We start from the raw sequence: 12,592 nt of genomic DNA on the forward strand, positions 1-12,592 counted from the left end.
TAAGGAAAGAGTAATTTCCTTGGCATCATTATATTTTGTCTTTATTAAAGGTAAGAGTAGAGGTATGTGGAGTCAAATCGTGCTAGCAAATGCCTTGTCCTATAATTCAAGGAAGAATGATCCTAAGGGGGGAGTATGTAATGCCCTAGGTTTTTGGTCCTTGGAAAATTCCTAGAATTTTATACTCATTGCCCTAGTTATGACTGGACCCTATGAGTCCTAGGGTGTCCTGATGAGTCATTGGGATGATTCATAACCAAATCAATAATTTTGTGGCTAGATTCTGCTTTCAGTACGAGTGGCTGGCTCACTAAGATCCATAAGTCATAAGTCACTAGGTGTAATCACAGGGTGTTCAGTGTATACCCCAATTTGGGTAATATGTTGACTACAACTTGACCCTATAAGTCATAGGGTCCCATTACGATTCATGTGGCAGAGTCTTAAGGTCAGCAGTGTATGTTGCCTTGGTGGTTCTGCCTTGGTTAAAACTCATGGTGATGAGTCATAAGGATTGGCTACGAGTCAATGGTTGACCCATAGTCAAAGGCGGCACTTTTCAGCTTCTAAGTTAAGGGCATCCTAGACATTTCCCTCTTATCCAAATTGAAACCCATCACTTATAACCTCCTTAGGGTGTTATTAGCACTCAGAATTTAATCCAAGTAACTTCTTAAACAATCCAAGAAGCTCTTTGAATTCCCTCAAGCAAGTCAAGTTAAGGTTTCATCAAGTTGGTCATCTAAGGGCTCTAAAGTTAAATTCTCTAGTGAAACTTGATATTTCAGGCATGTGACTCAACTCTTAAACTTAATATCTCTATTGCATGAAAGTTCATGGTTATTTACGTGATTAAAAGTAAGGGTTTTGACATGAATGGTCAGTTAATTATTTTCCCATGGTTTTATTGTGCATTACTCATGTTTTAAATATGATTTTGAATTTGTAGGTGCATAGGTATGGTGAAAGAATTTGGAAATTGTGATTTCCCCAAACTTGTGAATTTTGAAGTGGTTTTGACCCCAACCCCATAATGTGAAGTTGTTATTAGCTATGAGAAATTTGACAATTTAACTATTATTGAACTATTGCATTATGATAGTGAAATGAACCTTGTGGGTTGGTGTTTTCAAAAGCTATTGCATAATTGAACCAAGAGGGGTTGTGAATTCCCCAAGTAATGAAATTGTTTTGGCATGTTGATGTAACCTTTCAAGAGTAGTTGGTATAGCTATACCAACAATGTATGTCTAAATATGTTTTGTGGTTCAATGAATGAGATTGTGTCATAATTTTTTTAATTAGGCCTTAAAGAGGGTTGTGTATCTGAGTCGTGAAAGTGGAAGTCTGGGAGACCATCACTGGAAACTGTGATTGCCGATGTGGGGGTCTATATTACCAAGTGGTTCGAGTCCCCTTTATTGTTATTATTCTAATACAATTGGGAGGTTTGAGTCCCCCACATCTTATTACATAATTTGATGCTCGCGTCACCTTGATATGCAGAGACGTTTGAGTCTCCCACAGTGCATATGTATACCCTTTGGTTTGTGCGGCCACACGCACTGAGGCCTTACCAGCTGGGGGAGAGCTGGGCCTATATAGCTTGGGGGTACCTTGTGTGTTATGACGGTTGAGCTACACAATCCAAACTAAGGTATTGAAATGCATGTTAGGCCTTGTTCCCTATCCTGGCATGTGTTATATGTATATGTATATGCATTGAATGATTTTGAGCAATTGATCATGACATTATGTTATCCGTATCCCTTAGTTACATGCTAGCGCTCCAAACGCTAACCATCTTTGGACTTTGTATCCCCACGCGATGCAGGAACTGGCCATACTTCTACTTCTCTTGCTCAGTGATTAACATTCGGGATTAGCATGTGAATTGACATTGAAGTGGTGAGCTTCCATACATCGAAAGACTATATTTCATGATTTGTTCTCTTATACTTTTGACTATTTAGACTCGTTTTTTGCTATAGTCGGGGACATGTCCTGACACTTTATTGATACTCAGTATTAGTTCTTGTTTAGAAGGCTTTGTTGGATTTTTATGGACTTGGATGGTGTTGGTCGGTTGTTTCGACCGAGTTATAGGATATTGATAATAAAAATATTATTTATTCATGAATTTATCTTGTTATATGTTCAGAATTTATCTGACACTGGGAAGGTAGTGTTTATTTTGTTAGATGCAGGGGGTAGTCTCTGGTCCACGTGGGACTTGAGATACCCGTCATAGACAGGCCCTGGTTTGGGTCATGACATTGAGCACCTCCAGTTCCACTGTAGTAACCTTGAAAATTACCATGATCACCTTAAGACGACCTTTATCATTACTACTACCGCCTCTCCTAGCTGGAACCATAGCTCGAGACTACTGACTGGCCTAGAAATTAGCATATCTACCATTACGACATTTTCTTTTGCAATGACTAAGAGAACCATAAGCAAAACAACCTCGATCTAAGAAAGGCCAGCTAGTAAAGGCATATGAAGCCCCTTGGCTTCTCACAACTAAAGGTTGTTGAGTGGTCTTTAATGGACCCTTTTTTGAAGTTGGCAAAGCTGTCTATATAGGGTAAGTAAGATATGTTTGATAACCATAGCCCCTATGGTAAGATCTATTGGGTTACCCACATTCTGGGACTTCTTTGCTGCCTTTTTTGCCTGGGCGACCTATTTGACTCCTTCCACTTTCTTTACATAATCAACATCATTAAAAGTCTATCTAGCAAAAGTTATTTTTCAGCCAAAACCTGCAAATCAATATTTAAACCTTCCACAAAGAGGAAAACCCTCTCCCCCTTGTTACCAAGCAACTGAGCAAAATATCTAGACAAGGAATGAAATTTAGCCTCATAAGCTGAAGGTGACATATTTCTCTACACAAAAGCCAGAAACTCACCTTTATTTTTGTCACATAGAGTGTGCATCACATATTTTTCTAAGAATATAATATATATCTAAGTAAATGTTAATGGAGGTAAAGTTGGAGATTGACACTCCATATAATCCCTCCATCACTACTTTACATTAACCTATAGTTGGAAGGTTACGAATTCCACACCATGCAGCTCCACAATGCTTATATTATGTTACCTCTCATAATAATCAACTATACATACAAGAGCATCCACAGTTTTAAAACCAACAAAGATAAGATGTTTCATTTTCAAGAACTTAGTCAACATATCATGCTCAGTTCTGATCATAACAGGACCTAAAATCATACTAAGGAACATTTTCATCCCTATGACCACATCTAACCTAGGATAAAAAATAGCAGTAAGCTGAACTCCTAGAAACTATTAAGTAGGCACTTTAGGCGTGGCTCCTATACCTGCCAACCCACTTAAAAAAAAGTACCTATTGAATCACCTCAGATGAAATTGATAGAGGAGTTGCACCAACCAAAACTGGTACTACCTCCTCCTGCACCAACCAAAACTGGTACTACCTCCTCCTACTCCAAAACCTCCTTGTTTAGAACCTCATTATGCTGATTTTGGGATGGGGGAGGTGTCCCAGATCTCTACCAGACTGGAGTGGTTGTATCTTGAGCTCCAATCCTGGTGGGTGTTCCTCTACCTCTCACTCATCCCTACCTTGTCCTCTGTCTATGTAATGAGTTTTTAGACTTCAACAACTAGTATTGGAGTTACTACTCGAGCCTCATTGGCTCTTGTATCCACCATTTGCTAAATAATAGAGTTAAGAGGTTATATACCATTTTGGATAATCATATACCAATTGGAATCAAGTTATCATAGAAAGAAGGAAGGAAGTGATAATTTTCTAAAGTTTTATAGCCTCTCAAAGAAAAGTACAAACATTTTTATACTGTATCGCAAGAATCTACTAGACTCGTTTTAGTATAATGAAATCAACAAACCTAGGGCTCTGACACTAACTTTGTTATAGCCCAACCCTATCACGGGTGGCACCCATATTATCCCTCATATGGGAGAACCATCTAAACCCCAATTAGTCTAACTAGTACATAATAAATTTTTAGAAAAGAAATAGCAATTTTATTAACAAACATATGGCTCGAGTAAGTCTAATAAATAAACAAGTGCAAAAATAACAAACATCTTAATTACTCCCCCCTCCCCCTCCCCTAAAAAGAAATTGAAAGTCATTGTACAAAAATATCTAATAATGCCAAACCACGGGTATAACCCAAAAAACTAAAATAAGGAAAATGATCAAAACAATTGAATGAGAACAATAAGTATAAGGACTCATGACTGCCCAAAACATATACCTCATCCTTAAGTCATAATGATCACTTGCTAAAGCTAAGATTTCGACAAAGCCATTGGAGTATTCTCTACACTCAAGAAAAAAAGAAAAGCACAGGTAGTATTAATATAAAACCATTATGTAATGGTAGGGTATCGTTCAACTAAAAATAATAAATATAAACACATAACCAACACTGTGTAACCAAGTATAACCATGTAACACTTAACATTTATACCTTCACTTAACTCTTTTCTTAACATTAACCAAGCAAATCAGGCAAGTATAATACAATACAGAAAATCCACTATGTAAATATCATGAACAATAAAAATTATCTCAACTTTTCCACTGTTACGCATCACTATACTTCAACAACTAATTACACAATTCATGTATGGTAATAGCCCGAATCACTCATGGATCTAATAACAACATTATTATTGATTGGTTTCACTCAAAAAGCAAAACATACCAACAACAATATAACTCGGTCCACTCATGGAACCATTAGACTCTCCAATACCTTGTACACATATGCTATGGGTATCATGGTTGCCCACTAACCGTGACCTACAGGAAACAAGCTCAGTCCATGCACCAAAATAACCTAGGGATCTAGTGTTTGGCAGTCTTATGCCAAAATAATGTCACACCATCATTATTCCAACGTCCCCACCTTATACCCCTTCAATTCCACTAATCCCATGACGATGACCTTTAATGGTTTATCTCATAATATAATTCCATGTCACAATAAACACAATTACACTATGAGATAATATAACCACACTCACATTTCAATAAGTCTTCTATTTACAGTCTTATTTTAGGTGCTTAACAACTTGTAACACTATTCAACAAGTTAATACACACATCATGCATTGCAACAAGTAATAAAGAGGCAGTTAACATGCACACATAAACTAAATTAAGTCTCAACTATATTCAACCATCACCTACCTCAATCCAAGCCTTACACTTGCTTTAACAAACTTAAGATTTGCCCTATCTAGCACATTTCACTTGGTTGTGGTCTAAAAACAACAATATAACCAACATTCAAATAATGACCTAAATATTACAAGGATTATAACCTAATTCTATAAACTCAAGGCAAAAATGATGATCATTCCCTTATTCTAGTTTGTTTATACATTTATTCCACCTTAATTCTACCAATTTCATGTTTATAAAGATGAATACTAAGCATACAATCATAGTTTATCTATCTAAACCAAAACTTTAGAGATTCACCCTATTTTCACTAAATTACACCAAATATTCAGCCTAGGTCAAGTCAAATCCTTCCTCATACTCAACCTAGTGATTCTAAGGATTAATCTTTGAAAAACAAGATAAGCGAGTGATGCTTACCTCAATGAAGGATTTTGGTAGAAAATAGTTAGAAATTGCATTAAATCGCCTCCCCGACTCTTGGATAAATATGGAATGAAAATTACATATGAAGTCTATTTTTGCATTAAACAATGATTGTCTCGTTATAGCAACATGATTTTCGCTATAACAGCACAATTCGCGCTATAGAAATATCGCTATAGCGGGATTAACAGATGATAACTCCCACTATAGTGGGAATATTCCCTCTATAATGGGCTATTGGTAATGGCCTACCTCCTGCTATAGCGGTCTAGGCGGAGGCAAAAAGTTTGATAATGTCACAACCCTAGACTACCCCTCGTTGCAACATGATACTTAAAGTCGCAAGTGACCCCAAGCAAACTCATGGACTAGCATGATACTAGTAAATAGAAAAAGTACATAAAATACCCCTATAAAAATATAATTGACCTATTGTACCTAGTTATCATGAGTCCTACAATAAATCATTGTGTCTTACAATAACTCATTATCAAACTCATTACAACTGGGCTATTTTTGCTTTGGTTTATGGACGATTGGATATGATGACTTATCATCACTAATGATGGGTCTTTGTGTTGACTCATTAGAATTAGACCTAAATGTCAACTTTTAGGAATTTCTCAAAGTGAACGACAGTGACGCCTCATACTGTCTGATAATGACTCATCATCATGAGTCATGGCCATTGAGATGAATTTCTTTCATCTTTTTTGACTTGGTAAGATTGGTTACAATAACTTGTCGTGCCTGGATATGACTCATCCCCTAGAGTTGTTACCATCAGGCGTAGGACTTTTGGCTAAGTACTCAGAACGGCTCACCCAATATGTCATTAGCATTAATAATGACTCATTGCTTGAGTTGTACTATCAAAAAAAGTTTGGGCTCAAACTAGTTTTCTATGCTAAGTCTGAAATGGAGTCTTAGGAACTTATATATTCGTCCTCAAATAAAGACTAACTAGGCTGAATATATTGGAAAAGAGTTACAATTCCAACACTAAATTCTCAAAGCAGAACATTGAAATGATAACTACTTTTCTAATAGAAACATAATTGGACTGAATTTATGAAATATGCATGCATACTAGGACATTAAAGTAACTGAGAAATATGAAACTAGGAGAACTACTTTGGCCATTGTAGTATCCATACTCAAAGGATCATGATAAGTGGTATTAGCCAGTTCTTCCTCAATAATTATAACATCTGTAATCTCTAATACCTTGAAAGTTATTAGTGAGCCAACAAATACCTGCTAATTATTACAAGTGATACTCAACTCCAGACCTCTATGCTCATTATGAGCTACATTGATATTCTCTTGTGATCTGAGTGAATCAACTGTTACATCATCTTTGTAACTCTTGTTGTTGATGATGACTTCACCTTTATTATTGTTGCTACTTCTTTGTCCCCTTTCCTCTAAATCATCATTTGTCTCACTCCTTTTATTATGTATTTCTACTACATTCACAAGTTGGGATTATCCAGGGCCTGATAATTTATCACTGTTGTTTGTTGTGGCGCTATTTAGTCCTTTCTGCTCATTATTTTTAGCATATAAATTATGTATTTCATTAATATTATCTGTAGCATTCTTTTTTTTTCTACTACTTCTGATGACTTTTACTTTGTTAAGCTAAAACTTCAGGTAAATTCCCCTTATCAACTTGCTTATCAGTACCCCATTTCTCCTCATCTTATAGCACATCAAAAAGACTAATAGTGTAACTCCTTTGTTAGATTGTGGATCTGTAGCTGCAGTCAGAACTCCCTTATCCATCTTGAATCTTCTTGGGGTTGGATTTTATTTTTCCAACATTACCTTTCCATTAATGTATCTCATTTGCATAGGTGTATTATTTTGTTCCTCAATGTTGTTACCTTCCCATTTTTGCGTGTCTTCCTTCTTCTTTGTTCTTAACTATAGATTTAAACTTCTACATTCATTCTCCTCATATCCTTGCAGTTTGCATGTGTTACAGTACTTAGGTAGCATATCATATTAAATCTTTATAGCTTGCACCTTAGTTTCTTTGATCGTATAGTTTATCAGTTGTATCACTACACATTATTGCAGTTTAGCAGTAATATTAACCTGAACTTCAACTTTTTGCACAACTAGGGCGAGTTTTATTAATCGTAGCCATGTCTAGGTGAATTGTCTTTCCAGAAGCAACCAATTAACAAATATTCTTTCACAAAATATAGGCAATAGATCTAGAAATGAAATCAATGTCACAAGCTGAGTAATTTCCATAACCGGTTTAACTTTGACATCATAAATGAGCGGCCTTATTTGATATGCCTCACGATCTTTCTCAGTAATATAATAAACATTTTTTGATGACATTTTTACAAAATCTTCCATAAGATTAACTCGTATCAAGATGTGTTTGTTCCTCAAAATGTTAATTTTGCAATCTCCTTTCACTTTAAATTGTTTAGGTATCTGAATACTCAAATTCTGTAGTTCTAGTCATCCACAAGAAAATTTACCAATAACTGCTAACGGTGAATCCTCTAGCACATTCATCTTTTGAAGTTCTTCTTCCACATCACTCGAAGCACTCCATTATTACATTCCACAGGCTTAATTTCTATAGAATCGTGAATGGTCTTTTTCTCTTGACAACATTGTTATTTAACTTAATTAAATCCACTTCTTGATCTTGCTTATTTCCACATTTGTTATCTCATTTCCAGGCAACATATTTGGCTCAAAAGGCAAAATAGGAGTTTTATGATGCATCTTATCGCTAGGCAACACATTAGGAACGATAGGCATATTATAAATCTTATGTTTTTTTAAAGGCCTTAGATATATCTTGCTAGGAATAAAAAAATATTTAAAGCATAAATTAGCTATATGTTTGTATAAAGACTTTATCAAAAAAACTTGAGAAAACTGAAAAGTCAAAAAAAATTCAAGGTTGAAAAATCTGACTTTATTAATATATTTATATATTTAAAAATCCACAAAAATAATTTATTTTGACATTTAAGAAAAGATGCATGTATACCTTTGGCCACTGATGGCACATGACTGGGGATGTTCACGGTTTGGTTAAAAATCAAACTGAATCGCGATCCAAAATAAATCAATTAAAAAAATCTATATTTGGTTAGGTTTGATTTTGTTGATTTTAAAATTTTAAAAACCGATTCCAATTTGGTTTGGTTTGGTTTGATTTGGTTTGATTTTACTCTAAAATAACCGACACAATAATCAAATCGAACTGATATAAATTTATACATAAACCCCCATATATATATAATATAAATATATATATATGTGTGTGTATATATGTGTGTATATATTTATATATTATAATTATATATTATGCATGTATACAATATAAATACTTATTACATTTTACATTTTAATCATGTTTAACTTTCGTCGTAATACTTCCATTCATATGTCTTCATCTAATTGACAATACCTTGTGAGATTCTAAATGATTTTCGCACTTTGAACGACGAATGATACTAATTGAGAAAATAATATTTTGTTGTATATTGAAATTTACAACTGAGTTTCATTAGACTATAGATAATCACTAGTTTTGACTTTCTTTTTTAAACTTGTTGAGCAAAAAGTTTATATGTTCAACTTTTGGAGGTTTATTATATCTTTTTGTTATATGTAGTTTCTGTGGGTGTTTGAATTGACTTATTTTTAGACGTTTCTGGCTTTTAAACATCTTTCTTTTAGTTTTGGTGGTGTTGGGGAAAGTTAGAAAGTGCTTTTAAGCATTTATTTTAAATTTAAAAAGTGTCAAAATAAGTCAAAAGTAGGGCAATATGGTATTTGGATTGGGTTTTAATAAGGAGCTATAAGCTAAAAGCCATAAATTGGTACTATCTTACTTTTGGCTTATTTTGACACTTTTTGACTTACGAATAAATGCTTAAAAACATTTTTTTACTTTGTCAAACACCACTAAAATTGAAAAAGTGCTTAAAAGATAAAAACACTTAAAAATAAGTCAATCCAAATACCCACATTTGGTTTTTAACTTATAAGCTACTTTTTAAAAGGCAATCTAAACACCTCCTAAATATTCTTTTTAGAAGTGTTCAGATGGTGTTGTTCGTGGCTTTGCCTAAGTATAACACTTGATTGACATCTTAGTTTTAAGGTTGAGGTATAACTGTAACACCCAAATTTTCTGAATCGGAATGCTACACGGTGCTTATGACCCCAAAGGACCACAAGCTAACCCATGACTGATATCTATACCGGTACACTGCAATATATAACGTAATAATGCGGAAAACATAAACAATAGGCCATAAGGTTCAACTGAATAAAATATTTGACAAACGTAATATCCATATGGGTGGCAAATACCCAAAAACAACTGAAGTATGAATTAAATCTGAACTTAATCTAAAAGCCTCTAAATACTGTTTGAGTAAGGAGTTGAAGGAACATGCCTCCAACTAACTCCGTCTAGCCAAAACTGAACTGAAACAATAAACGAAATAAAATAATATCATCCTCGAATGGATGAGGACTCACTGCAACTCTACGACTGGAATACTACTGCTGATCTGGAACACGTGCCTCTGAACCTATGGAGTAACATAAGAGAAAGCACCATAGCGCAAATACGTCAGTACGTCTGAATGTACTGAGTATACGAGTGAGGTAGGCTAAATGCAAAGGGTTATATGCATGAACAATAATGACTAATATGAACATGAGAATACATACATGCATAAGTAACTATAACTGAACTCGTGGTGATACTGACTACTGAGTCTGAATACTGACGACATGACTTTACTGATACTGAGATACTGAATAGATGAATAACTATTTCTGACAGTTTGAATTATGAAGAACTGGTCTGATTGATTGTGTCTAACATTCCTAAAACTGAATAATGATAACATAAGCTATGACAACTAACATAATTGATATAACTGTAATGATTGACAAGACTGATGTAACTGATACTGAGCAACTGTATTTAACAGTCTGAGTTCTGATGAAACTATCCGAGTTCCATTCTATATGGAGTAACTGAATTTGAGATAAATCCTATCTAGCGGGTGATCTTTAAATCTGATGATTCTGATACTAATTAACTATAGTTGAGATCAGTCTTGTCTAATGGGTGATCTTAAAGTTTATTTATAATGATAAGGATTAATTGTGTCCAACAGTACTGAATCTGTACTACTGAACTGAGTTGACTGGTCCTGACAGTCCTGAATCTGTAACTAAAACTGTGGGATGTATTCATCTAACTGACATGCCCCATGCTAAGCTAACTGGGGTCCAATCTCTGCCCTAACTGGAAGGGTGTCAGTACCGCGCCACCAGTAAAGACAACTGCTGTGGATTCAGTCCTAATCTAGCGGGTGACTCCTGGGATCAGTCCTATACATATAAATGTGCAAACGGGTGACCCCTGAGTATGCCAGTCCTATCTAACGAGTGACATCTCGCACCTACGTTGGCTACGTAGTTTTGGAACTTAGGGATTGCTTCTAAGGATCTCCGTCCTTTCTAGCGGGTGAGTCCCTATCCCTAGGCTCACTCGGTGCTGAATCCTACTCCCATCTGAAAGACACTAAACTGGATAACTGAGCTAAACTAAATAACTGAACTGAACTGATTAGCTGAACTGATACTGATTAACTGAACTGATACTAATGGTATTGTTTAGCGGAGCTAAACCAAGTTTACTGAGTTCCCTTGACTGAAGGAACGTACCGAGTACTGAGGACTGACTGAGAGTACTAAAATTACTGAGATCACTAGGAATACTGTTGTTACTGAGATTACTGAGTACTGAGGTTACTGAACTGCTGAGACTGCTGAGATTTCTGAGTTTTCCTGAGTCACATGACTAACTGAATTCTATAGACCATGGCTTGACCGAGAGTATCGTGATAACATGACATGGCACTAGGTACACAGCTATATTATTTCGGCTACAAGTACCCCCAAGACTCGATGGAAGGAAACTGACACACATGACTGATTTGATCATAAGAATAGAGTCCACAATTCATAATATCCATAAGTAGGGGATTTCATACTACACTTGGTTCTCAACATCTTATACATGAAAGGGGATGCGCACAACATGTATATACTCGTGTTGCTTCAATATCGTGCTCATTCCATATCACAACAATAACACACAACAATAACGTAGAGTTCATGTGGAATCATAAATAATAGAACATGGGCTTGTCATTTAACCACTATTAAGTTATAAAAACATGGATTCTATCATTTTTGGCATTTTATCAAACATCTTACATGCACAACTTTGGGCATAGGTGTACTTATCAATTTGACAATCTTAATCCATCCAAAATTCATGGGTTTCAACTAACCTACTCACATGCTTCATGAAAAACATATCAAGATACAACCTTGAATCCAAACAACAATCATTAACATGAATATAGTCATAACACAACAAGAAAATCACAAATTATAATTTAAAACGTGATTTTTGAGCTCCATGGATGAAAGGGACCTATGAATGAACACTACGTATACCTTAAAGCTTGATCTTGAAAGAGATCTAATGTTTCTTGAAAGTTCTTAAAGAAATCCTTAGGCTTGTTCTTGATTTTTCTTGACTAGGGTTTAACCCCTTTAGGAGAGATTGTTCTTGTTATTGAGGAGATGATCTTGAGAGAAAACCCCAATCTTGTGGTTGAGAGTGTATGAGAGAGCTTTTTTGAGATGTTTAACTAAAGAGAATGAAAGATAATACGCTCCTTGAGGGTTATAAGTCGTGGGAAGTGAAGGAAAAGACCAAAATACCCTTACAAAAACGTCTCTTAATTGCTGAAAAAAAATAGTTGACGACATTCGTGACAAGTCGTCAAGCTGGTGATAAGTCGTTATGAAATGTCGTCACAAAAGGGTGAAGTCTTGATTTTCTGGTTAAGGTTGACGACATTGGTGA

Source organism: Capsicum annuum, unplaced genomic scaffold, assembly GCF_002878395.1.
Source record: "Capsicum annuum cultivar UCD-10X-F1 unplaced genomic scaffold, UCD10Xv1.1 ctg3396, whole genome shotgun sequence".
NCBI classification, from domain to species: Eukaryota; Viridiplantae; Streptophyta; class Magnoliopsida; order Solanales; family Solanaceae; genus Capsicum; species Capsicum annuum.